The sequence below is a fragment of the Mustela nivalis genome, assembly GCF_964662115.1.
Source record: "Mustela nivalis genome assembly, chromosome: 1".
In the NCBI taxonomy this organism is placed as follows: Eukaryota; Metazoa; Chordata; class Mammalia; order Carnivora; family Mustelidae; genus Mustela; species Mustela nivalis.
The window spans coordinates 12084165-12108897 of NC_139020.1; the positions used below are offsets into that span (position 1 = coordinate 12084165).

At 46.3% G+C, this 24733-nt stretch overlaps 1 long non-coding RNA gene across 1 annotated transcript in view; it reads left to right on the forward strand.

Annotated features, from left to right (window-relative positions):
• The first annotated feature begins 799 nt into the window (after window positions 1-799).
• LOC309845045 overlaps window positions 800-24733 on the forward strand; it is a 39633-nt gene continuing 15699 nt past the window's right edge. The window contains exons 1-2 of the long non-coding RNA XR_014300999.1: window positions 800-879; window positions 1301-1372. This is a non-coding gene — a long non-coding RNA (uncharacterized lncRNA). The remainder of the gene's footprint in view (window positions 880-1300; window positions 1373-24733) is intronic.

Here is a 24733-nt window from a genome sequence, read left to right on the forward strand (position 1 = left end):
CCTGTTTCTTGAACTGGGTTACTGTAAGGATTTGATCCAGCAAGTGCATGTTTAAAACCATTTTAAGTCATAAAGGGGTGCCTGGGTGGCTCAGCCAGGTAAGTGTCTGCCTTTGGCTCAGGTCATGATCCCAGCGTCCTGGGGTCGAGCCCCACGTTGGGTTCCCGGCTCAGCGGGGAGCCTGCTTCTCCCTCTCCCTTTGCCCCTCCTCCCGGCTTGTGTGCTCTGTCAAATAAGTAAATAAAATCTTTAAAAAAAATTATAAAGCAGTTTATTTATAGGGATTTATTATTTTCTTTTCAAAATGTTATTTTAAAAAAATCTATTTACATCGACTTAAACTATTTCCAATTCTCTAGGAAAACTGATTTTTATGAACCAACCGACAATCATTGCAAAATGTAGAAGCTGCAGCGCCTGAATGACCGCTTCCAGGGAGAAGCTACTAGAAACTCAGGCTAATCAGACACCTGCCTGCCCGCATTCCAGATAATGATAGTGAACCAGAGGCAGAGGGAGCACGGGCTTTGGGAAGAAGTAACCTTTGGTGCACCATGTGGGGTTGGGGCGATGGGGAGCGGAGGCGTGAGTAGCTCCAGACTCCCTCACTGCCTCCCCCTCCCGTCAGCCCGGAGACGGCTCTGAAACTGGAGAGTGGTTTGGGGCTGATCCTGTCCAGCCTGAGAGAGACAGAGGCCAGCCTGCTGTCAGAGATAAGAGCGGCTGTTGGAAGGGAAGTCTGGGGGGAATATTTTAATAAAGAATTCTGGGAATTCCAGCTCCAGTTGGAGAGGGCCCCCCGGGGGCAAGTCGGGAGCATGAATGGAAATTTGCAGCCTCAATTAACCCCAAAGAGGCGATACTACGGCTGGAAACCAGGTATGCCTCCCACATCCCAGCCATTCACCCAGAGGATGGAAAATTCCAATCAGCAACCATGAAAGAGCCCAGAACCTTCCCTCCCTCCGACCCTCCCCCACAGGCCATGGGTGCACAACACCGGTGGGGGTGGTTGTGGTGGGGGCACCCTTCACACGGTGTTCTGTGAGCACCTCCTCCAAGGGCCTCTGCCAGGGGAAAGGGAGCACAGAGCACGTGCTCATCGCGCTCTCTGAACGGTTGAGCCAACAGTAGAGGCCACAGAGCGGGGGTGGGGTGGGGTGTAGGGAGTATGGGGGGATGGGGGGGTCGGGGGGGGGCGAGGGTCTCCCACCCAGCCCACCCACCAGGTAGCTTGCGGGAGTTCCGCCTTAATTCTCAGGGTCCCTAAAGAAAACAACGTTCACCCCCTCTCCCACAGGAAGACGTCTTGCGCTGGGAGAAAACGGGAAACGCCCCACCGTAAAGACCACATTTTCGAGTTCACTGAAAGGTGTGTTGTAAAGCGAACATATTTTTCTTCCCCGGAGATGACTCAAAAACAGGAGTTCCACGTAGCAGGCGGCCAACTGAATCAAGAGGGGAGCAGAGCGGGAAGCAGGTGTGCCGGGGCCGAGGGACAGGAGCCCCAGGCTTCTAGAAGCCCTTTCTTTGCCTAACTCTAATAGCTCCACTGCAGTTATTTTAAGTTCTCCCAGCTGTTTTAAGTACGATATCTAATGCTGACCGAGTAAATGTAGCAGCACGCTTCCCCAGGTCTACAAACTCTACTGATGAGAACGGGTAAGGAGGGGAAGCGTACTGGTCCGACTGACTTTTATTTTAGTTGCAATTTAAGTGCAAGGAAAGGCTGGTAGTCCCTGATAAACAGAAAAGGCAAGGTTCTGCTGTGAACCATGGGCAGGAGAATACCAGCGCTTCTGAGATCTGTTAATCCCCCTGCACAGAGCTGGTCTCTGGTCTCCTGCCTTCAGTGGAGTTGGGGAAAAGCCTTTCTTTGGAGTAAATAGGTCACTTTTTGGGTGACTGTCCAAGATCAAGTTCCTGTCTTTGGTGACTTCATTTTTCCGTTGCTAACAAATCGTTAGGAGAGGGACAGATTTTATGTGGGTTCCTTCTCTTTACTGGTAAGTTGGAGAAGAGATACACGGAAGCTCCAGGTGGCGGTGAGAGGTTAGAGGTCATGTTGGGAGCTGCCTCTACCTGGGCATCAGGTGCTTAAATGGGGTGGTTTCTGAAGGGGAGGTGGTAGTTAGGGACCTAAGGGTTTGCGGTCAGCTATCTTGAAGACGGAGTGTGGAAGAAAGGAAGAGATAGTGAGAGAGGGGGAGAGGGAGAGAGAGAGACCGTGCACGAGAGAGAGAGATAGAGAGAGGGAAGGAGACTGTGAGCTGATGCAGCACCTTTAGGAGCCACAAAAATCATCCTAGAAAATTGTCCCTCAATGCAATTTTCATGCTGGTAGAAAGAGGCTCACTGAGAGTCCTTTGTCACCTCTTAAGGGACAGCCTTGGAGGAAACGGATTAAAACCCTTCTCTTCCCTTCTTGGTCTCATCCAGGGCTCTTAATTCAATGGGGTTTCCTCAACTGAGAAGGAAGTGTGAGGAAGGGGGTTGCCCAAGGGTTTGTGCCAGAGCGGCCCAGCCAAGAGAAGTGGGACGTCTAGCGAGAGCTAAGACTTTACACCATCCAGTCAGCCTATGAGAAGCTCAGGCCTGCTTTCTGGAAGCTCTAAGGGCTCCTCTGGACCCCAGTGGGCTGGAGGAACCAGAGCTGGAGAGATGAGACAGGCGCTGTCCCGTGGGCCTTGGTGGGGGGCAGCCAGTGCATGTGTGTACTCTGGGGACCTCTGAGAAGTAACTAGGGGGACAGCAGGAGAGACCTGAGGTCCTCCTAATGTGGGTGGATTTAGGGATTTGCTATGGGACAGGGGAAGCTTGGTTGGTATAGAACATCTATATTGTTCAAAACAATTTTTTTCCCAAGTGTTTATTTTACAATTACGGGAAACAAACAAACAAACAAACAAACCCAGTACAGATATTTTCATTTTGGAAAAAGAAAGTTGGGGGCAAGAATCAAGGCTTAACAAGGTTCAGATGTTGGGGGCTTGGTGGGACCTCTGCCGGTGGTCAGCTCCCAGGCTGGGCAGAAGGCAAGGGAGAGATGGTTGAGTTTGAAGTCAGAAGACAGGAGCTTTTGCTTCTGCCCTGCTCCTTGCTGTCAGGCAGCAGCTGTCGCCTGAACCTCAGTGTTCCCCTCTGCAAAATGGGGTGGTTGAGAGGTTTACGTGGCACCCGACAGAGTGGTTGAGAGGCTAAGAAAACTCTCCAGAAACACTGCTCTTTGTAAATTGGCACATAAAGGCAGCGCCCTGACCCACACGCCGGTGTGTTTTTCTCCCTGCTGAGGTTGGACTATTCGTCATTCTTCATTCATTCGTGTTTCCATTAACCGTCATCCCTACACAGTTAATTATGGCTTCTGGATAACGGAAACACAAATATTGTCAATGAGCACCTGCTCAGTGTTTTACTGCATTTCTGCTGCCTTCCTCACTCTGAGCCCCTGTGTTCGAGTGTGGGCGACCAGGAGGCCCAGGCAGCGGGTCTGGGGGGCCTGGGACAGAGCTCCATGGAGGAAAAGACCCCCGCCCTCAGCCTTTCTCCCCTGGTCTACAAAATATCAGAGGATCCTGAACAGCTAGCTCCCTCATGGCCCCACGAGGCTGTGGTGAGGGGCCAGGGCCCCCTCCTGAACTTCAGGCATCCCCGTTGAAATACAAGATGGCAAGGCCATATCCACCATCCTTCTGCCTGCCAGCCAGCTTTGGAGTCTTTGTCTGCCAGGGAAGTTTAATGACAGCTATACAAGTGATCTTGGATTTGTTTGGGGGGTTTTCCAAAGCGAGAGGGGGGAAAGTAATTTTGTTTTTATAAAGATGAGGGAAATGCCCAGAAATCCTTTGCCAGCCCAGAGCTTTCTTCTTTTTCTCCTCCTCCTCCTCCTCTTCTTCTTCTTCTTTCCTTCTCCTTCCTCTCCCTCTCCCCCTCCCCTCCTCCCGCCCCTCCTCCTTCTCCTCCTCCTTCTTCTTTTTTTTTCATTCTATCTTCTTGATTCCTCTGACTTCCCAAGCCCCACGAGAGGCAAGTTTACAGTCCTGGACAAAGGGTGGTGTGTATCTTTTTTCTACAAGATAAATGGGAGAGGGGCAGGAAGCAAGAGAGACTCAGGGTTCAGAGATTTCTTCTAGAGAATTTGAAATCCTACTGCTGGAGTAGCTGCCCTGGTCCATAGAAGAAGAAACATCCCACGTAGGAGAAGAAGTAGAGAGGACTTGCGGGGTCAGTGGGGACAAAACTCTTTTGGTCTTCCTGAGTGAGTTAGAGATACAGAAAACCTAGTTTATAATCTCCAACCTCATTCAGCCTGCACGGAGCAGAAGGGTAGAAGGATGGATGAAATTCTCACATGAGTTTTATTTCCCTTTGGCTTTGAACATACCGTGTATTTACCTATCCTTTGGTGTATGAACAGAACGTAAGTCCATGTATTTGATTAACAAGACTTTTTAAAAAAAAGATTTTATTTATTTATTAGAGCATGTGCACAAGCAAGGGGAGGGGCAGAGGGAGAAGGAGAAGCAGACTCCCCTGCTGACCAGGGAACCTGATGCAGGGCTCCATCCCAGGACCCTGGGATCATGACCTGACCCAAAGGCAGATGCTTAACTGATTGAGCCACCCAGGCGCCCCTAATTAACAGGGTTTTTTTTTTGAGCACCTACTGCATATCTGCAGGGGGAACATGGAGGGGATGTGCCATCAAGCACAGGGTGGACAGTGGAAGGAGCATGAGTACCACAAACTCCATTTCCACCACCTTGTGACCATGACCAGATACTGTGCTGGACCCCAGTTCCTTTGTCTGGAAGATGGGGCAGGTACACCTATGGGAGAAACTAAACCACATGAGGCAATATATGTAAATATCATGGTTAAAGTGCTTTGGGTAGCAAGGAACACAATCCACTTTGGAAAAGTTTAACCAAGAAAGGGAGTGGGGTGACAGAAGGGGATTGAGGTCTCTTCTGGAATTTGCTGAAAGGTAAAGCAGGGGGGCTGCAGAGAGGGCAGGGACCCAGGCTGTTGTGGGGGTCTTGGCAGCAGGAGTATATTCAAGGTTCTGCTCCGGCTGCTGCTCTCGGTGACTCTCTTCATCCTCGCTCCGATGTGAAGGGTCTGCATGGCTCAGTTAGCAACAGCCTGGGGGACAGAGTCCCAGTCCAGGAGCTCGGGTAGGATGGGCAGCGGGTGCCAGTCTTCGTCTGCTACCGCTGTCATGACAAAGTACCAGACTGGGTGGGGTACGCAACCGAACTCTATTCCTTCTCACAATTCTAGAGGCCTGGGATCAAGATGTTGGTAGATTTTTGGGTTTTGTTTTGTTTTGTTTTCAAATTTAATAATTTTTTTGCTCTGTACATATATGGTCTCCTCTGGAATTGGAGTCCAGTATGCCAAAACTTTTTGTTTTTTATTTTTTATTTAAATTCAATGAGGCAACGTATAGTACATCATTAGTTTTTGATATAAGGCTCAGTGACTCATCAGCTGCATATAACACCCAGTGCTCGTCACATCACGTGCCCTCCTTATTGACCATCACTGAGTTACCCCATCCACCCATGGACCTCTCTTTCTGCAACCCTCTCTTTGTTTCCCGAGTCAGTTTTTTTCTGAGGACTCTCTCCGTGGCTTGTAGATGGCCGTCCTCTCCCTGTGTCTCCCCGTGGTCTTTTTTCTGTTGTGTCTGTGTCCTGATCTCCTCTTATGAGGACACCAGTCATATTGGATCAGGGCCCATGATAATGCCTTCATTCTGACTTAATGACCTCTTTAAAGACCCTTTGTCCAAATAGTCACATTCTGAGGTACTGGGGGTTAGGACTCCAATATGTGAACTTTTATCATACACAATTCAGTCCATAACAATGCACTCCAGCAAAGAGGCTTGCTGGGGCCTGGGGAGACGTGTCCAAAAGTGTATACTCAGTAACGCCCCTACCCTAGTGACCAGAATGTAGTAGGCTCTTTTCAAACATCAGTTGTCTCCTCTCTTCTGGGCAAAACATGAGATATCTGTTATCAAAGGGCTCCTCCTCCTCTGGAGAGCCATGAAATCTCAAGCCATGGGAAGGACACAGACTTGGAACTCAGGGGTTCAGGTTCTCAGTCTGGGCTGTGCCACTGCTCACCAAGTGGGTACGAGATGTTATATTTCGAGTCAGTTCCTTGGGTGTAAAATAGGGAGGGTCAATAGAAGTGAGTGGACTCCCATGATCCAAGGGCTCGTTGACTCCGAACCCTGCAGTGGTTAAGAGCAGGGTGCCAAAGTGAAGAGTAGTGACTGGTGTTGGCTAGAGTCACTGAAAAAATACTTGTGCTTGCTCAGAACTGGGTGTTTCCCATAATCTTAGTCTGGGTTAGAGCCAGCCATCCTCCACACTGGCTGACTTTTTTGGTCAAAAGGAACCCATCTCCTTTTCTTCCATGCTTCTCCCCCAACCCTTAAAACCAAACAAAGAAACTCTGCCCTTTGGAGCCAAAGCAGCACATGCTTTTGGGGGAGGTCTCAGAGAAAGTCAGTTTCTGTTTGTTCCCCTCAGTCATCATCCTGCCTGCCAGGCTCTAGCTGTGGCCGACACAGCTGGGATGTCTTAGTGCAGCTCCACGTGGTGCCCTGGAAACTCTGAAGGCCAATTACTGGAAAGAACGTTCTGGAAAGGGTCTGCCAGGGTGCTGGCAACAAAGTGAGGGAGTTAGAATGGGAGTCAGACCAAGATAACCCCAGGAAGATCTCCTCAACTCTGTGTTCTGGAATGTTCCCACGAGGAGCCTGCCCTGGGTTCACTGTTTAATTGGATGACTCTTGGAGCTTTCACTTCATACAGAATCCCTTACTGGAGTTTGAGATCTCAAGGGATTTCCTCCTCCCCTCTTTGCCTGCATCCAGAAATAACTGAGGATAAGGAAAAAGGGAAGGAGCGTGTTCTCCAGGAGCACATTAATGATAGAATCATACACAGGCCTATGAAACTGATGGTAAGGAGGTACAGACCAAACGCCCTGTGTCTCGGATCTCGATTTGGCCAGCTCTGAAGAATGACAGAGGGAGCCAGGGTCTGAGTGATGACCCCGTAACTCTTTACAACAAATGATGGAGGAGCCTTCTGCTGATGGATGGCCAGCCTCACGAAAGGAAAAAACAGGAATAAGGAAGAAAACCTTCTCCACCCTGTTGCTCTCCCCAAGACCACCCACTCAAGCTATGCAGGGTAAGAAGACTTTCCTGACACTTGATGTGACAGAAGGGAGGTTACACTGCAGGACACCGACAAGTTAACACTGCGTATCAGCCGCTAGCCCGCTTTGTCTTTGGAAGTCCTTTGGCTAGCCCGTCACCAGGAATTCTTCCCTGCCTTCCTCCTCACCACACTACAGCCCCCCTGCTCTTTGAGGAGACTTCTACAAAATTCCTTTTGTTACACAGAGAGAATTTTAGCTGTTCACCCCCTTCCCTGGACATCCGAGGAGCATCAGAGTGACCTGAGATCATCTGTCTCCTTGGAATTTCACCCTTTGGCATCTCAGAAGGACTACCAGGAGCTTTGCCCTTTTTCTGTCCTTTGTCTGGGCAGGTGGCTGGGAACAATCGTAGATCATTATTTTCCCACTGTAATGATTGATGCCACCTCCCATCAGAAGGCAGAAGTGCCTACAGTTAGTGTGGGTGTTTGGTAGAATCCTTTTTATTTACGGTAAGACCTTATCATAATGTGCTAAGTGGTCTTTCTGCATTTAACAGGGTAAAGAGATCAATGGAGTGAGCCTGTAAGCTAAGTCAAGGGCCAATCAACCAATTATGATTTAAGTTTTGAGAATGGTGTGAATTATGGAGCAAACTTCATTCTTTTTCCAAATGGAATCCAGATTCCAACTCAACTTATTCAATAGTCCATTCTTTCCCCACTAATTTAAATTGCTTCCAAAGTATTTACTAGAAATGCACACTGACCTGGATGGTACAGGTTTTGGAACCTACGTCAGTTGATTATTTGTGCTGTACCAATAGCACACTTTGAAAATGATGATCATCTTAAGGTGTACTTTGGTATCTCTTGGAGCACATTCTTCCATTGCAACGCCTTTTCTAACCTCTTCTGGCTTCACCTATGGGTTTTTGCCTCCCATTGATTTTTTTTTTTTTTTTTTTTGATCAGCCTTGTTGAGGTATAACTTAAGTGCAATAAAATTGGGGGGATTAAAGTTACTATACAATTTGAAGAGTTTTGACAAATAGGTACAGTCATGTGACTACCTTTAGTTATGATAAAGAATATTTTATTACTCCAAAACTTCCCTTGTGCCCTTTGGCAACCAATCCCCTCCTCACCTCGGGCCCCTGGCCTGCTCTTCTTCCTTCTGTCACTGTGGGGTTTTGTACTTTTCTGGCATTTTGTAGTAAAGGAATCCTACAGGTTGTCGTCTTCAGTCTCAGACTTTTTTTCACTTAACGTAATGCTTTTGGGATCACCCATGTCCATGTAGGAAGCCATGGTTGTTCCTCTTTCCTGCTGGTGATGACCATTGTGTGACTGTTGCACGTTGTTTCCCGTCCACTGCTGGAGGCACCTTTGGGCTGTCTCCTGCTTCTAACTGTTATGAATAGAAACCTTCAGGGGTCCCTGGGTGGCTCAGCCAGTTAGCGTAGGACTCCTGGTTTCGGCTCAGGTCCTGATCTCAGGGTCGTGAGATGAGTGCAGAGCCTGCTTGATTCTTTCTTCATCTCCCTTTGCCTCTCCTCACTCGCTCTTTCTCTCTCTCTCAAATAAATAAGTAAATAAAATCTTAAAAAGAAATAAAAACAAACAAGCCCCTTCAGATTAACATTTGTATACAAATCTGTGGGTAGACCTATGGGTCTGGGAATTGGGTTAGGAATTTGGGAAAATTCCTAAGGTCTGGATTGCTGGGTCATTGTCATATGAGAAGCTTATGTTCACCTTTATAAGAAATGTTTGTATGTTCTGGTTTCTCTACATCCTCACCAGTACTTGCTATTATCAGATTTTTAATAGGTGTGTGGTGGTACCTTGTGGGCATTTGTGTTTGCATTTGTCTGAGGACAAATGGTGAAGACCTGTTCATGCACTCATCTATCACCTGTATTATTTTTTGGTAAAATGTCTATTTAGGCTTTTTGATTTTTTTTTAAAGTTGTTTGTTTCCTTACTGATTCTTAGGAATTCTTGATATATTCTAGATACAAGTCCCCTTGATCAATTAAGTGATTTTCAAATATGTAGCTTAATTGCTTCCACAGACCAAAACTTTTAAAAAAAGATTTTATTTATTTATTTGACAAGGAGAGACAGAGTGAGAGAGGGAACACAAGCAGGGGGAGTGGAAAAGGAGAAGCAGGCTTCCCACTGAGCAAGAAGCCTGACCGCAGACCCAATCCCAGGACCCTGCAATCTTGAGCCAAAGACAGCCACTTAATGACTGAGCCACCCAGGCACCCCACAGATCAGAACTTTTAAATTTTAAAATTAATTTTAACTTTTAAAGCCCAATTTAACAACTTTATTTTCTTTGGTGTCCTAAGAATGCTTTGCTAACCCCAGACCCCACAGATTTTCTGCTATGTTTTCTTCTTAAAAGTTTAAAGTTTTATATTTTTCATTTTGAGTTACCATCTATTTGAATTTTTTTTTTTTTGTAGAAAGTAAGCAGTTTATACTGAAGTTATGATTTTGTTGTGGTGGTGTTTATGGACTCCAGTTTCTCCAGTGCCGTGTGTTGAAAAGGTCACCCTTCTTCCTTTGAATTGCTCTTGCACTTTTGTAAAAAATCATTTGGTCATATTTGTGTGGGTCTATGTATAGTTCCTCTGTTTTGTTCTACTACTACCACACTGTCTTGGGGAGATGGATGAATGAATAGAGTTCACTCATTTGTTAGGCCTGAGCTCACACTTTCATTGGAATAATTCTCTTGAAACCTTACCAGGTAGAGCTGGCTTCTCCACATTTGCCTCTTTGCAACCCTGGTCCCTCTCCTCAGGCCCACAGCCCGGTGAGCTTCAATTTTTTTTTTTTTTTTTTCTGAGAGAGAGAGAGCGAGTGAATAGAGGAGGAGAAGAGGGAGAGGGAGGGGGAGAGAGAGACTCTTCAGCAGTCTTTATCCTCAGCACGGAGTCTAACTCTGCCCTTGATCTCCTGACACTGAGATCAGGACCTGAGCTGAAATTATGAGCCCGATGGTTAACCCACAGAGGCACCAGGCACCCCAGCCCCTGTGAGCTTCTTGAGGTCAGGGATGGTGGCATTCCTTTATATCAGCCCAGTACAGGACCCGTCATACAGCAGTGTTCAATGACATTTGTTGAATAAAATGACTAACCCTGGATGGGCTGAGTGCCGTCTAGATTCAAGAGAACAGACCAGAGGTCACCTTCAGAGGGAGGCTTTTTGTTCACAGGGGAGCTATCACAAATGAGGAATAGACAGACATTCTGCTGTGTTGCAGTGGTGAGAAGTATTTTTGCTTTTGTTGTAGGAGAGCCCAATTCAAGTCAATCAAGAAATATATTTATGGCTTATGACTTTTTTTTCAATTAAAATGAAATGGTTATATTAAATCCTGAGGGGAAAAATGATTTTTTAAGTATTTATATTACTTATTTTATTCAATAAAATAATGTGGACGAGGAAATGGGCCCTGCTTTTCATCTCAAACATCCACATCCAGGTATATCTGAGAAGTGACAGTCTTTGGAAGACTTAGCCTCCTTCATCCTAGAGTGGATTGTGGCTCATATTGGGAGACCAGTGTCAGGCTGCTTCCTACCACTGTAAAGAGTTTTTCTAGTAAGCAATTGATTGTCAAGAGATCAACAAAGAAAATTTCTTTCAGCCTTCTGTGGGACATGAAAATGACTTGATAAGACCATTTTCACAATGGTGCTCTTTATAAAGAGATGTTGTCTGTGAAGTCTCTGAGTTATTGGAGGTTGACATGTGTTTCTCCTACAGGTGTCAGGGGTCAGGAAGGGTCAGAAACCCAGCCTGAGAATTCCCTGTCCTTCTCCGATGTTTCAGTCAACTCCAGGAGACAAGTGACAGGCCTGGAGGGGTTGGCTTGGAAACTCTCTAACTTCTCAAGGACTCCCTGTTTCTTCTTTCTGCAAAAAGGGAAATCCTCAGGATCTAATGCATCGTGCTGGTGTACCGTCTTCCCTGATGGGGAACTGCTATGAGTGATCACTTTGGAGGCACCACAGTGGTGTCACACCTATGGGAACTGGTCCTCTTACCTTCTTGCGCGTATCTCACCGTCAGCCGACATTTTGCTTCTCCAGATAAAGCAGCGCTCTTCTGAAATGTTGCTTGGATTATGATTGTATTTTCTTTGGTTGGTGAAGAATTTGAAGTCCCACTTTCATGATAAGCACACCTAATGATCTACTTGAACTGGAAAGTGAATAGTTATATGTTTGATTTTCAGAGCCATGAACTTATTTATGAAGGTTGTGAATAGGTAAGACCATAGTACTGACTTTGAAGAAAACCATAAATATAAAATTACTGTGGCTCCTCCAAAAACACTGAAAGCCAAATACAACCTTGACATTTAAGTGTGACTTTGAGATGTAGGACCACATTTTAGCAGCTCGAGTGACCTCATTCTTTTTAGCTCCTTTCTTTAAAGAGAAATTTCTAAAATATTTAACTAGCTTCTGTCAAGTCTCCCAGAAGTGAGCCACGAACGAGACTCCCTGTGTTCTGGAATTGTAGTAGCTGCTGGGAAAATAAACCACAAATAAATAAACCCAGAGAGGAGGCGTGTAGATGGACTTGGCAGTAATATTTCACTGAGAAGTGACTGCTGGATAAATTTTCTTGAGTAAGAAATTAAAAAAGAAAACAAACCAGCGCTCCAAAATAGCAATGAAACTGTGACGTTAAGAATAAATAATAATGGGGCGCCTGGATGGTTCAGTTGATTAAGTGTCTGACTCTTGGTTTTGGCTCAGGATTTCAAGGTCATTGGCTCAAGCCCTGCATCAGGCTCCACACTCAGTGAGGAGTCTGTTTGTCTGTCTCCCTCTGCTCCTCCCCCGCGCTCACATGGTCTCTTTCTCTCTCTCAAATAAATAAAAACCTAAAAAAAAAAAAGAATAAATAATAATAGTAATAGGTACAAGAGTAAACCTCTGGGACATCGAGGATTGTGGCAGTTTGTATGTATAGCACATATACAAAGACAGGATCCCAGGTAGAGAGAGGAAATGTGCACCTGTTGTGGAGGGAAAAGGAGTCAACTCATCCTGCATACCCAAGCCTGACTTAATCCTGACAACAATGTCATGGGCTGTTATTATCCCCATCTTACAGACATGAAAACAGAGTCTGGCTCTATCTCTTGATTTTGCCCAGTGCCACGTAACTGGTCAGTGTTGGTTTTGCTTGTCTCAAGAACCTGCTGGCATACTGACCCTGATGTCACCGAGTGCTCCCCCGCCTCAGACGTGGGCTTCTGATTTCTACGTGATTCCCAGCAACTAAGATTCAATTCCAACATCAAAGGTCCCTGTTTCCTTAGTTAGAACTGCCTTTGTTTCTGCAGGATCAAAAAGAAGCAGAAGCCTGTGGTTGAGGAAATGTGACCGCAAACAACCCAGGAACTGCGCTGTATTTTTCTTTCAAACCACGAAGGATTTTCTCCTGGGAGAAAGGCCCCCAGTGTGTCATAAATGCGCCAGTCCCATAGCACTTTTCCTCCACGGAGGGGCCAGACAGGAGTGTGAGCTTTTATTATTTGCAGCAGCAAACGCGGAACCAGAAGTTGGATCTCATCTGAGTCTTTCTCCCATTCTGTTTTTCTTTCTCGTGGCTTCTCTGTGGCCAGAATAGTAGGAAAGCCTCCCTCCCATGGCCCGGAGTGCGTCAGAGATCTCATTTCTCTTCCGCGGCAGCTCACACGTGCCTGCCTGTATCTACCCCTTCGTGGGGTGAGAGTCGACCCCTTTTCTGGGTGAGAGTCTTATAAACACCTCGCTCAAGAAAGCCTGTGGGGATGCAGATTCTTGACCCTCTTCAGCTTTCTTGCCAACATTTTGGGGCAAAAATGACTGGAATTTGATTTTCTGTCAAACTTTACTAGTATCAGCTAGGCTCTGAAGATTTTTGAGACAGGTTGGAAGGTGGTTTCAACTTTAAGTTGAGGTAATATATCCTTCCCCCGTCCCTGTGTCCTACTTCCCCATCAGACAACAAATCCCTGAGAATTATACTCCTTGATGTCTGTGCTGGGAATTAACTTTTCCTGGTCACCCTGAGCACAACTGTATGGAAGAAACACCTGGAGCTGAAGGAATCTTGACTTCTTAAAAAAAAAAAAGTCCCTCCCCTGTTCCTACCATTAAAGGGTTACATTTGTATGTTAAGAAGAAAATTAAAAGGACTGATAATCCCAGTGCATAGGTATAAACGCTATCCATATTTTACTAAGATTTCTCTCCAGTGCACATGTAGGGTTTTTTTTTTTTCACACAACTGAAATTATAAAGTTGATGTTATATCAACAGGAGGGCATCTGCATCTCTTGCATAAAGCTGAGAAAGGTTTTTGTTGTTGTTGTTGTTGTTTTTTCAGGAAATGAATCTTTGTGGTATGAGGTTGAAACGACTCTTTAGACATTTTAAGAAAAAGCGAACCTCACCTTGAAATGGGAGACTCCTGATGTGCTTTGTTCTCAATCCATACCCACCCCATTTCCATCCCCTCTTATCCTTCTTCTCCACAGCAACAACACGTATAAGAACAAATGCTTTGACTTAGTAGAAGTCGTTAAGATTCAGGAAGAACTTGGACGCAAGGATATCTGAGGAAGGGAGAGATCACATGGGCCAGAGAAACAAGGGCGATAATATTGGGGTTGATTGAGGAAGGGGTAAGAGAGTAAGAAAGGGAGAGGGGATAGTAAGAAAACGCCAGTGTGGCAGAGATGGGGTTTCATGCACCCCTGCACACATTCCTGTTTGCTTGCAGCAAGGTGGGGCCATAGGACAAGGTGTGATTAAAGAAGGTGGAAGTAGCATGGATTACTTTCAGACTGAAGGCAAGAAGAGCTGGTGTATAACTCCAGCTGCCTCTCCCTCTGCTGTAGGGAGCAAGGAGCCCTTGCATTACAAACGGTGCATCCTGGATCCTTGAGAGACTCCATGGATGTCCAGTGTAAGTGTATGAAACAAATGTGAGTTGTATTAAGTCATTGAGATTTGGGGGTGTTTGTTACCACAGGTACACCTATCCTGTCCTGACTCTCTAGCCCGGCAGGTGCCCACTACAGAGGCTGACAGTACCAGAACTTTGCTTTCCTGATCTTGTCTGTGGCTTGGTGTGGGCAAAGTGCCTGTGTAGCGCAGGTGAGGATCTCCTGTGGGGCTTCAGAAAATGGCTTTCCTGCCTTAGGAAAAAAGACGGGTGAGGCAACGCTGCCTTTCTCCCCTCTTTTCTTGCCAGAGGTTGTCATAAGTGGATATGGTGCTTGGGACTGTGGCAGCCTCGTTGGGCCATGAAGGGGAGACATCACTGACACTCTGAGGATGCAGAACAAAAGTGTGGGAAGCATCTCAGTCCTCAATGACACCACAGAGCCAGTGAACCAACCCGGGAGCTTCCCCGCCTCTTTGCTTTTGATGGAATTAGTTTTCCTTTTCATTTCAACCACTTTTAGTGGGTTCTTCCCCTGCTTGCAGTCCTAATATCCTAGCCATCCATAATAAAATCATTAATATCATCATTTTCTCCTAATTACAGGGAATATAATTTTATAGTCTTGCCATTTGTGAAAAGCTGAACTCAGAAAAGGTATTTAAGGGCAGAACTTACTCCCCAGAGATTCTTGTTTTATGAAATGATTCATCCAGTAGGGTCGTTTCCAGTAGCAGTAACCTGTATACCTTTAAGTGATGAATTACAAAGTGCAAGCGGTAGGAGCCATCTGTAAACTGATTATCAACACCAAGAGAAGTTTAATGATAATGTGTTGGGCTTAGCTCATTGTAAGTGTTCCATAAAAGGCATCCATTTGTACTATGATGGTTATATCAATGGGCTGTGTTTTTTGAACAATGATTCCACTGTAGATGCACTGGCAGGAAGGCACAGGTGCTGAATCTGTCCCGCTAGGCTGGGCTGTGCTGCCGTAACCAGCACCCTGGCAATCTCATTGGCTCCCAGAAGCATAGAGGTTTATTTCTCCTTCATGAGATAAACCCACCTTGGGGGAAGCTGGGGCTCTGTTCACATCAGCAGCCTCTGTCTAGAACATCCCTAGTCAGTCTCATGGTAGAGGGAAGAGAGACACCATGAACGGTGTGCTGGCCTTTAAAGCTTCTGCCTGAAAGTGACACACATCACTTCTGTCCACATTTCATTGGCCAAAGCACGTTGATGTGGAAGGAGAGGAAAGCAGAATTTGGTGGCCTGTGGCACTGACCTGAAGCATTAGAGACCATCAGTCACCCTGCTTTCCCTAAGATGATGCCATTCGTTCCTCAAGTCATTGCCTGTGTTCCCGACATCTTATCACCTCACTCGCTGTCCCCTAATGTCCACTCTCTTTTCCCTCATAATAAAAATAATGCTCAGTTTCTAGCTGGACTCTAGGTTAAACCCTTTCTTCCCCAGTTTCCCATGGTTTTAGGTGTGGCTGTCTATCAAACTCTTGGATCCACGGAAAATGAGCCACCGTGATATGCAATCCAGATCATTCCCTTAAAAGGAAGAGACAGATGCCCTCTCCTCTACCCTTGGCCACTTCCTGGTGTCTGAAATGTGGACAGGAGGGACAGTCCAGGGGATGACAGATCTGCAAAGTACAAGGAGTTTGTACCCCCCGGAGATCTGAGCCATTGAGCCACAATACCAGTCTGCCCTTCCGCATGTGAGATAAATAGATTTTTATTTATTTTTCACCACTGTTATTTTAGGTTTGTATTTTAGCAGTCTTACCCATTTCCTACCCAATACATTCCATTTTTGTAAGACTCAGCTGGCATTAAACAATAGAATGGAAAAAAGCAAGGTTATATTTAGTAATAAAGATGCCCAAATGTGATGCTTCCCCGATGCCATTCGTAGGAATGCTCTTAAGACAGCACACCTGCTCCTTAACTATAATGCTTGGCCAAAGAGAGTGAGAAATGTCTCCTGCTATTAAACATGACAGCTTCTTGCAATAAGGACTCTTATCTCCTTAATACCACCTTTTCCCACTTTGTCTTGCAGACCCCCTTCCTGTAGAAAAACTTGTCCTGAGTGATGGACTGAAGAAGAAGAAATATGGGTGGACAGGTCTCCAAACCTTACCCAAGCCCTGTGTCTCAACAACAAAGTCACAGGCTGTTCACTCTGCAGGCTGTAGGCTCTCCTTTGTCTTTGAAGAGGCCAGTGGTTAAACTGACAGTTCATCTAGGTTCCTGGCATCTTTGTCATTGTTTTCTTTTGTGCTGGCATAATTTCTCCTATTTGTTAATAATATTCCCGGCCGAGATGTCCCATAGGTTTAGCCTCGCATGTCAACTCCTATCTTGGTACTGGCAGCATGGCGACGATGTTGAGAAGGATTCTGTCCTGGTGGGTTCCCTGAAGCAGAAACGGACACAGGATTCCGATGCTCTGGGTTTATTGGGGGAGGAATTTCCCGAGAAAGGGAGCAAAGGAAGCCAGATGGTGCATGGAAGGAGTTACATGAAGATGGATTCTCAGCAGCAGCCTTGCTTCGGTGTGATCTGAAGACTGCACATGACTCACATCTCAGAGTTGGTCCCTGGCCCCTTGTCGGTTGTTGGTGGTAAGCTATCTCAGATGAGGCACCTCTCATTTTGTTGAGGGCACTTCTCCGGAGATGAGGGCAGCTGTGAGCCTCTGGTAGGTAACATTCAAGGCATCTGGGAGAAGGACAAGGATCCTTGCTGATGAAGAGGTTCTGGGTTGAACATCCCCAACATCTATCACTCTGTGTTCATGCTCCAAGAATGAGTGTTGTGATCAGTTAGCGATGTCTGCCATGGGCACAGGCACCATTTCTGTAGAGAAGTGTGTAGAGGTCTCATGCTGTGAGAAAAGGAAGGGCTAAACTAGGTGCTGCTCCATGTCAAACTACTACAGAGTTCAGTCAGGAGGAAATTATATGGAAATTATAGAACGTGATTCATGTTATGGTCCAACCATTGTCTTCTAAATTGAGAACCAGCACTCCCTTTTTCCTGAGGACTAAGAAGTAGAAACTGAAGGCAAGACCTTTGGGTGCAAGCAACAGAATTCATCCTGGCTAACTTCAGTATGTTCAGAATATGGGAAAGAAACTGAAAGAACTTGAGGAATCAGAGAACAATCATAAGGCTGGCCAGGAATTTAGGGCTATTCCTCAATTGCAGAACCATATGGACAGCTCAGGATGGATTCACAATGCTCAGCTCCAACCACTTTTGGTCTCTCTGTCTTTTTAATCAACTTTTGATCTTAGAAGATTTTCAGATTTACTGAAAAGTTGTAAGAACATTAGAAAGGGTTCCCATATCCAATCTCCTTATTGTTGACATGGCTATGGTGTATTTGTCACAACTAATAAACCAATATTGATAGCCTGCTGCTAACAAAACTCCATAGTTTATTCAAATTTCCTTATTTTTTACCTAACATTATTTTTTAAAAAGAGTTTATTTATTTGAGAGAGCAAGCACACACACAAGTGGGGTGGAGGGGCAGAGGGAGAAGCAGACTCTCCACTGAGCAGGGACCCCAAAGCAGGGATGGATCCCACAATCCAGAGATCATTACCTGAGCCAGAAGACAGATGCTTAACCCACTGGGCCACCTAGGTGCCCTTTACTTAACCATATTTTTACCGAATGACATTTTTTTTGTCCCAGGATCCTATCTAGGACACTATATTACATTTAGTAGTATAAATCTTAGGCTCCTCTACACTCTAAGATTTTCATTCTTTCCTTGTTTTTGATGACTTTGATGGTTTGGAGGAATACTTCCGGTCTTGGAAGGTCTACTTCCGGTCAAGTATTCTGTAGCACATCTTACACTCTGTGTCTTTTCAAATTTTGGCCCATTTTGAGTCCAGCACCTCCCTCCTTGGACCAAATGCCCACCGCCAGGGGCAAGATGCAGGCAGACCTGCCCATGGGAGTGGAGGTAGGGGTGCGGGGGAGGGGGGGGTCTTTGTGAATCCCAGCCACCCAAGCCTCTGCCTGCAACCTGGTGATCTAATTAGGGTCCTCTCTCTGCAAAATTAGCTGACACGAATTACAACTCCTAGCAAGATGATTGCCTGTGTCCCAAATAGTAAAATAAGAAGCTGTACAGAACTGATGGCCAGGGTCAGGTAATTATGGAGAAAAAACCCGAGTTATTCTGACCAGAACCAAATATATGGCTTTTACAGACTTTATTCCGTGCCTAAGCTTTAAAAAAAGCCAGTACGCCCGAAATTCCTTCCCCATCACTAGGCATTTTGATTACCGTGTCAGGGCACATAGCAATTTTTGCCTGTAAACAAAATAGCAAACCCCCAAACGGTAGTTTCCTCCCGATTACAAGATACAATTAATTTGTTACTTCTTTTGTTTTTCTTCCCCACCTCCATCCCGAAGATTACAGAACAACGGATGTGCCAGACCCTTGGTTAAAAACGACTGAAGAAAATTCAGAAATTCAATTCATCTCTAAATAGGTCATTTGCACAGCAAACAGCTGTGGTGCTCGCTGAACTGAGCTGAACTCACTGAATTCATTGACTCTTGCCTTTATTTAGAAAACAAAGAATTTATCCGGGAAAGCAGTTAAACTCCGGCCTATTTCAAGAAACCTGTTGCTCTTTTGTAAGCCGGACTATTATTTGTTTGCATAGGATGGAAAGGTTAAGGAAGCTTAGACACTTGCCTCTTTGTGGCTACATCACAGAGTCAAAAAGAACCGTCTTGCCGGGTACGTCAGAGCAGAACAAGAGAGAGAAAATGATGATTCCCAAGTTCCCGATGACTCTTCTGGTCTCTAATACCCTGCAGAGAAAAAGGGAGGAAGGGCCAAGTTTTGAGGCCACTGTTGTTGTGGTTGTCTCTTTTCTTTAGCATAGTATTTCCAAGGTTAATCCATGTTGTAGAGATTGTGCTCCCTCCCTTTGTCCTGCCAAGTAGTATTTCATAGTATTTATATACGACATTTTATTTATCCATGCATCCATTGATGGATATTTGGGTCCTTTCTTCCTTCCTTCCTTCCTTCCTTCCTTCTTTCTCACTATGAAGAGGCTGCAGGGAACATTTGTGTATATGTTTTTAAGTGAACATGTTCATTTCCCTTGAATATATATCTAGGAGTTGATGTAGCATAAGTCACACTGGACCTTTTAGATAATACCGTGTGGCAACTCTGGGCATCAGACTCTTGCCCCTCTCCAGGGTTTGTTGTGTTGTTGTAGTGGCTTTTCTGAATGGATCCTGTAAAGTCTGTATTCTCCATCACAGATGGCCGTGACGTCTGTGTGCATTTAGCTTGGTGATAGTCTCATGATGGCACAGAGATTCCTTGAATGTCTAGAACCAGTGAGTCTCTCAAACTTTGCGGGGAGCTCTGTGTGTGTTTGGGGGGGCAGCCCTTCAACACTCAGACAGGCTATTTACAGCTTCGCCTTAGCCTTCACTTCCTGCTTGTACAGAGCGTCAAGGTCAGTCGGAGGTGAGAGCACAAGGTCTCCTCAGTCTTTTCTGAGTGTGACACGGTGTGGGGCATGGCTACCATCCTACCCGTTTGTGTGGCTTTCTAGAAGCCCAGGAACATTGGAGCTTTTCAAAACCTCCCGTGAATCACTCATTCCCTAGCTATTTCTTTCTCGCTTCTTGGCTGGCCTATCGCTCCGTGCACCATTCAGTAGCATTCCACCATTTTTGCTGACATTCCCCCCCGCTCCAGTGCACCTTTGTGGTAATGGCACCACAAAGTCTTGGGACCTCATCTTCGAATGTTAGATTTTTTTTTTTTTTTTTGGTCATGGTCTAGATTTTGGTGTTCTATCTTGCTATCTTTCTGTTTACATGGAGTTTCAAATAATGAGAAAACCTACCGTCAAAACAACGTGTACCAAACTGTCTCTCAGTTTTGGGTTCAGAAAACAGGTCACGGTAATCATGGGACAAAACCATCATATGCCAGAGAATCAGGGGACTAATGGCTTCTCCAAATAAGCTTGGAGGCTCCTCCAGAGCCTTTACAGGGCAAAAGACATAAGTAACAGGGCAAAGAAGAAAGACAGCAGTTAATTTTGTGTCCCAACAAAAAGGCTCTACATCCAGCCTGCTTCTGCCTCCCCGCTAGATCTCCATCGGAGATGGACACCAGCTTCCTCTGCAATCTCAGCGAGGGTGACATACTGCGCCCTACCTTGGCCTCATTTAAGTCCTAGGCTTAAGTTCCCTAGTTGACATTTGCACAAGACCCAACTCACTACCCACCTCTGTCCCTTGCCTCTGGGTCCACCAGGCTCCCACTGTCTGGGAAATCAGCCTTGCGGGGAAGCCATTATCTTTCCTGTTTAGGAACAGCTAGCAGAGAAGCTGTTAACAGCCAGGCCAGAGCCAGAGCTCTCTCCTAAATGTTGCCCCACAGTGCTGTCCCTGTAAGTTTTGATGGAAAGATGATTCAGCTCAGACAAGGTGAGTGGAGGCGGAAGATGTCCCCTTGGGAGGAACAGCAGGGCAAGCCTGGGCAGCAGCCTGCTTCCTGGCCCTGGCTCTGACCCTGATTGGCAATGTCTCCTTCAGAAGCTTTCAAATCACATTAGGCTCTAGCCCTTGCTGACTTGATGAGCTATGTCAGAACTGCCAAGGGCGCTTCTGCTTGGCCTCACCAGGTGGCCCAAGGCCCCTGGGAGTCAATGTTTGCAGCCTCTAGGTGTTGTGTGGCCTGCTTTGCTCCCCGAGACTGACCCCCCCGCCACCCCCGCCTTCCCAACTGTTTCCCTGCCCCCAGGTCCGAGGCATCCTGGAACAGCTGTCAGACAGGGGCCGGGGTGTTCAGCCAGTGGTCTCAGCCCTGTCTTCATGATCCCTCCATTGGGGAAACATTAAAGAACACCAAGGTCTGAATCCCACTCTTGGCCAATTAAATCAGAGCCTTGGGAAGAGGTGAATTTTGGGCAAGAAGCCTGAGGCCGTGAACCGGAAAGTGACTTCCCCACTTTGCACAACTAGTGGGTGGCCAGAGCCAAGACTGCTTTGGGCGTCCTGACCACCCCGCCTCCTTACCCAGGGCTCTTGGTACTACCATTAGCCAGCATTGCTCTTGTCTTCTGTGTTGTTTCTGTACCTGCTGCTTCCCCATCCAGACTCTTGGACTCTCAAGACTTTTATCCTTAGATATATAATGGAGGTTTATGTGTTTTTGTTGGGTGGTTGTTTTTGTTTGTTTGTTTGTTTGTTAAGATTTCATTTATATGAGAGAGAGAGAGAGAGAGAGAATGAGCAGGGGGAGGGGCAGAGGCAGAGGGAGAAGCAGACTCCTGCTGAGCAGGGAGCCCAATGAGGGGCTCGATCCCAGGACCCTGAGATCATGACCTGAGCCGAAGGCAGACACTTAACTGACTGAGCCACCCAGCTGCCCCACTCTTGGATATTTTTGAAAGCTTAATGGAAATTATGCCTTAGTTTGTGAGTAAATGCATGGGCTGCTACTTAGTAAATGTAAATTGTTTGGAAGAAAAAAGCTTTTAAGACTCAAGAGCTGACAGAAAAAAATTAATAAAAGTGTCACTGGTCAACCTTTTATACCTAAAAAAAAAATAAATAAATAAAAAAAATAAGGTGGAAAGTGCGGCACAAAACTGCCTGGACTGCAACCCTTGTGACTTGTCTAAATCCTAGCTGTCTCACCCTCGGGGGCTCTGGCCAGGGCAGCTGACACTGTCAGAAATGCCAAGGGCCCAGATGCAATGGATGATCGAGGTAAGGCTTCGCCAGCTGCCAAGATGCGGAGCTCTGCGCAAACTACCAGGAGAACGTAGTACATTCTCGAATGTCCTGTCCCAGGGTGGAGGCTGCCGGGCCCTGCAGGTGGACCTGACTGTTGGGCTGATCAGAGAAGAAATGTGGCGGAGTGAAGGGTCAAGAGCACAGGCACCCAAGGGCGTGAGAGGGCAAGGTCTTTAACGCAGTGAACCCGCTGGTGAACGGCCCATGCTCACCAGAGTGTTCACTCCCGTTTCTAAGAGAACAGGTGCAAAACGTAACGAGGAGAGAACAGAGTGGTTTTTTCCCCCCATTTTCCCATGCTCCCTGCCCTGGGCTGAAGAATGGACGGCAGCGATGTCCATGTCCAAATCCCCAGAACCTGTGAACTGTTGTGGACAATCCTGGGCTCCATTTAATGACAAGTGTCCTTCTAGGAGGGAGTCGGGAGGGTCTGAGTCGGACCGGAGATGTGACCAGGGAAGCAGAGGCCAGAGAGGAGATGGCCACAGACCAAGAAAGGCAGGCAGCTTCTCGAGGCTGCAGAAAGCCAGGAACGGGATTCTCCTTTAGAGATTCTGGAAAGAACCAGTCCTGTTCCTACCTAGACCTCGGCCCAGTGAGACTAATTTTGGACTTCTGACGAGAGTGTTGTCACCATCATAATGCCTTTTATAGCTAAATGTGAAGGTTTTTGCTTAAAAAAAAAAAAAAAAAAAAGAATACTGGACTATGGTCCACACCTGAAAAGTGGAAAAGGATACATGATGCAAAGAAAGTCTCTCTCCTCTGCAGCCTCCCAGCCACCCCAGACTTCTCCTTAGAAGGAACTGCAGTCAGTCTGTTTCTTGTGTGTTTCTTGCGAACACGCAAGCATGTTCACACACAAAGCTACTCTGTGAGCGAATAGTAGCGTGTTATACACTGTATTGTGCCCTTTCTGCTCCTGCTTTGTGGTGTCGTGGAGCTAATCCTGTATCAAGGATTGAGTGTAGGGTGTGATTCTTGTTTGTAATGACAATGTCGATTTCCTTAGTATGTGCGTCGTCATTTACACAACCGGTCATCTAGTGATACATTTAGGATGTTTGCGATTTCTTTCTAGTTCAGATGGCATGGTAGTGGGTAGCTTGGTGATATTGTACATTGTGTATGTGGGATGGCTCTCCCAAGGGGTGGCTGCATTTTTTTTTTTTTTTAATTTGGCTGGATATGGCTGAGATGCCCACCTTCAAGATAGTAGCAATTCACACTCCCAGCAGCAGTGTTTGGAAGTGTGCATCTCCCAAGCCCTGGCGACACAGTATGTCATCTGACATGATGTTCTCTAACAACTTGACAGGTGGGAGTGGGAGACCTTGAGAGCTCTGGGAGTGGGTCTAGAAAGGAACTGGGTCTCTGGGTGAGGCACCAATGCCCCAGCCTGGGAGCCTCCTGCCCAGTGTCCCCGGAAGCTGCACACCTACCTAGACCATGGGGGCCTCTGGATGCAGGCCATCACTCTCTCTTCCCCACTTGGCTTTCAGATCTGGAAATGGGGGTGTGAGAGCCTGATTTCTCCAGCTCTTTCTGGACCAGCATCCTTTATGGCTTGATAAAATTTAGGGCCTTGCAGCTGAGAAGCAAAGCCCAGGGCATTCAGGGACAGGACAACGGCAGTGAGCTGCTGTGTGTTCCTGTGAATCCTGGAATATAGAAGGACGAAGACATGACTGCATTTTCAGGATGCATTAAAGCCCTGTCTTCTGATTGCCGAGCATTGGACACTTATCAAGCCTCTCCTAGTAATCTGAATAACAGCTTTATATAAGGGAAGATCAACGAGCTACGCAGACCAAAATCACCCCGGGTTGCCTTGATGCTAGCCTTCTGTCCCCTGACTTGCTTCCCTCCTGTCCTGTCCCCAGCAGGTTTATTTCGCGAGTACCGTCATCAGCCCATATTCACACTTCGGTTAAAAGGCGTTAGTCTTCTTAGACCTCTTCTCTTACCAAAGAGTTCTTATTTGCCAAATAGTTCCCCATCTGTTATGCTGACATCCGAGTGTATATGGGGAGATGGAGTGCAGCTGCGGAGTCTGTTGGTGGGTATGGAGATAGGGAGGGGTGGGCAGAGGAGAAAAAGGAGTCTCGGGTCTTACCAGATACTTTGTCTCTGCAAAATATAGAGTGATGCTGTCGATGCAGATGGGGATGAAATCATGTAGTTCAGGCTACATTCCTTGTACACACTATTCTGCTCATCTTTTTTTCCTTCTTCTTCTTTTTTTTTTTTTTTTTTTTTTGCTATTGCAAAAATTGCGTTATTTTGAAGTCCATCAGAAAAATGTCTGACCGAAGGATCAGCAATAGGAATGGGAAATCCATAAAGAGAAGTTTCAAATCCCCCATCTAAACTGGATCCTCCCCTCAGGCTTCCATCATGGGCTGGTTGCCTGCTAGGAGGTTCCGAAGAGCAAAGCTCAAAGGTCGCCACGGGGCTGCTGAGCATATGGATCTCCCAGACACCCTGCAAACAGGGTCAGAGCGAGGGGGAAGTCGTCTCTAAGAACAGATCCTGTTTTTGGGAGTTAGGGGTCTGAGGTTCCTGTTAAAGAACACAGCTGGCAGGGGGCATGTTAAATTTCTTGATTGAAATTGGTAAAGGGAAAGAAGAGAGAGGTGTGATTTGCTTGAACAGTTATACATCGACTCTGTCATTCTTTCAGTTAAAAGTCCTGCCCATTGCTTGGCTTGTGTGAGCTGCTGCCTGGTTGGACAAAAAAGG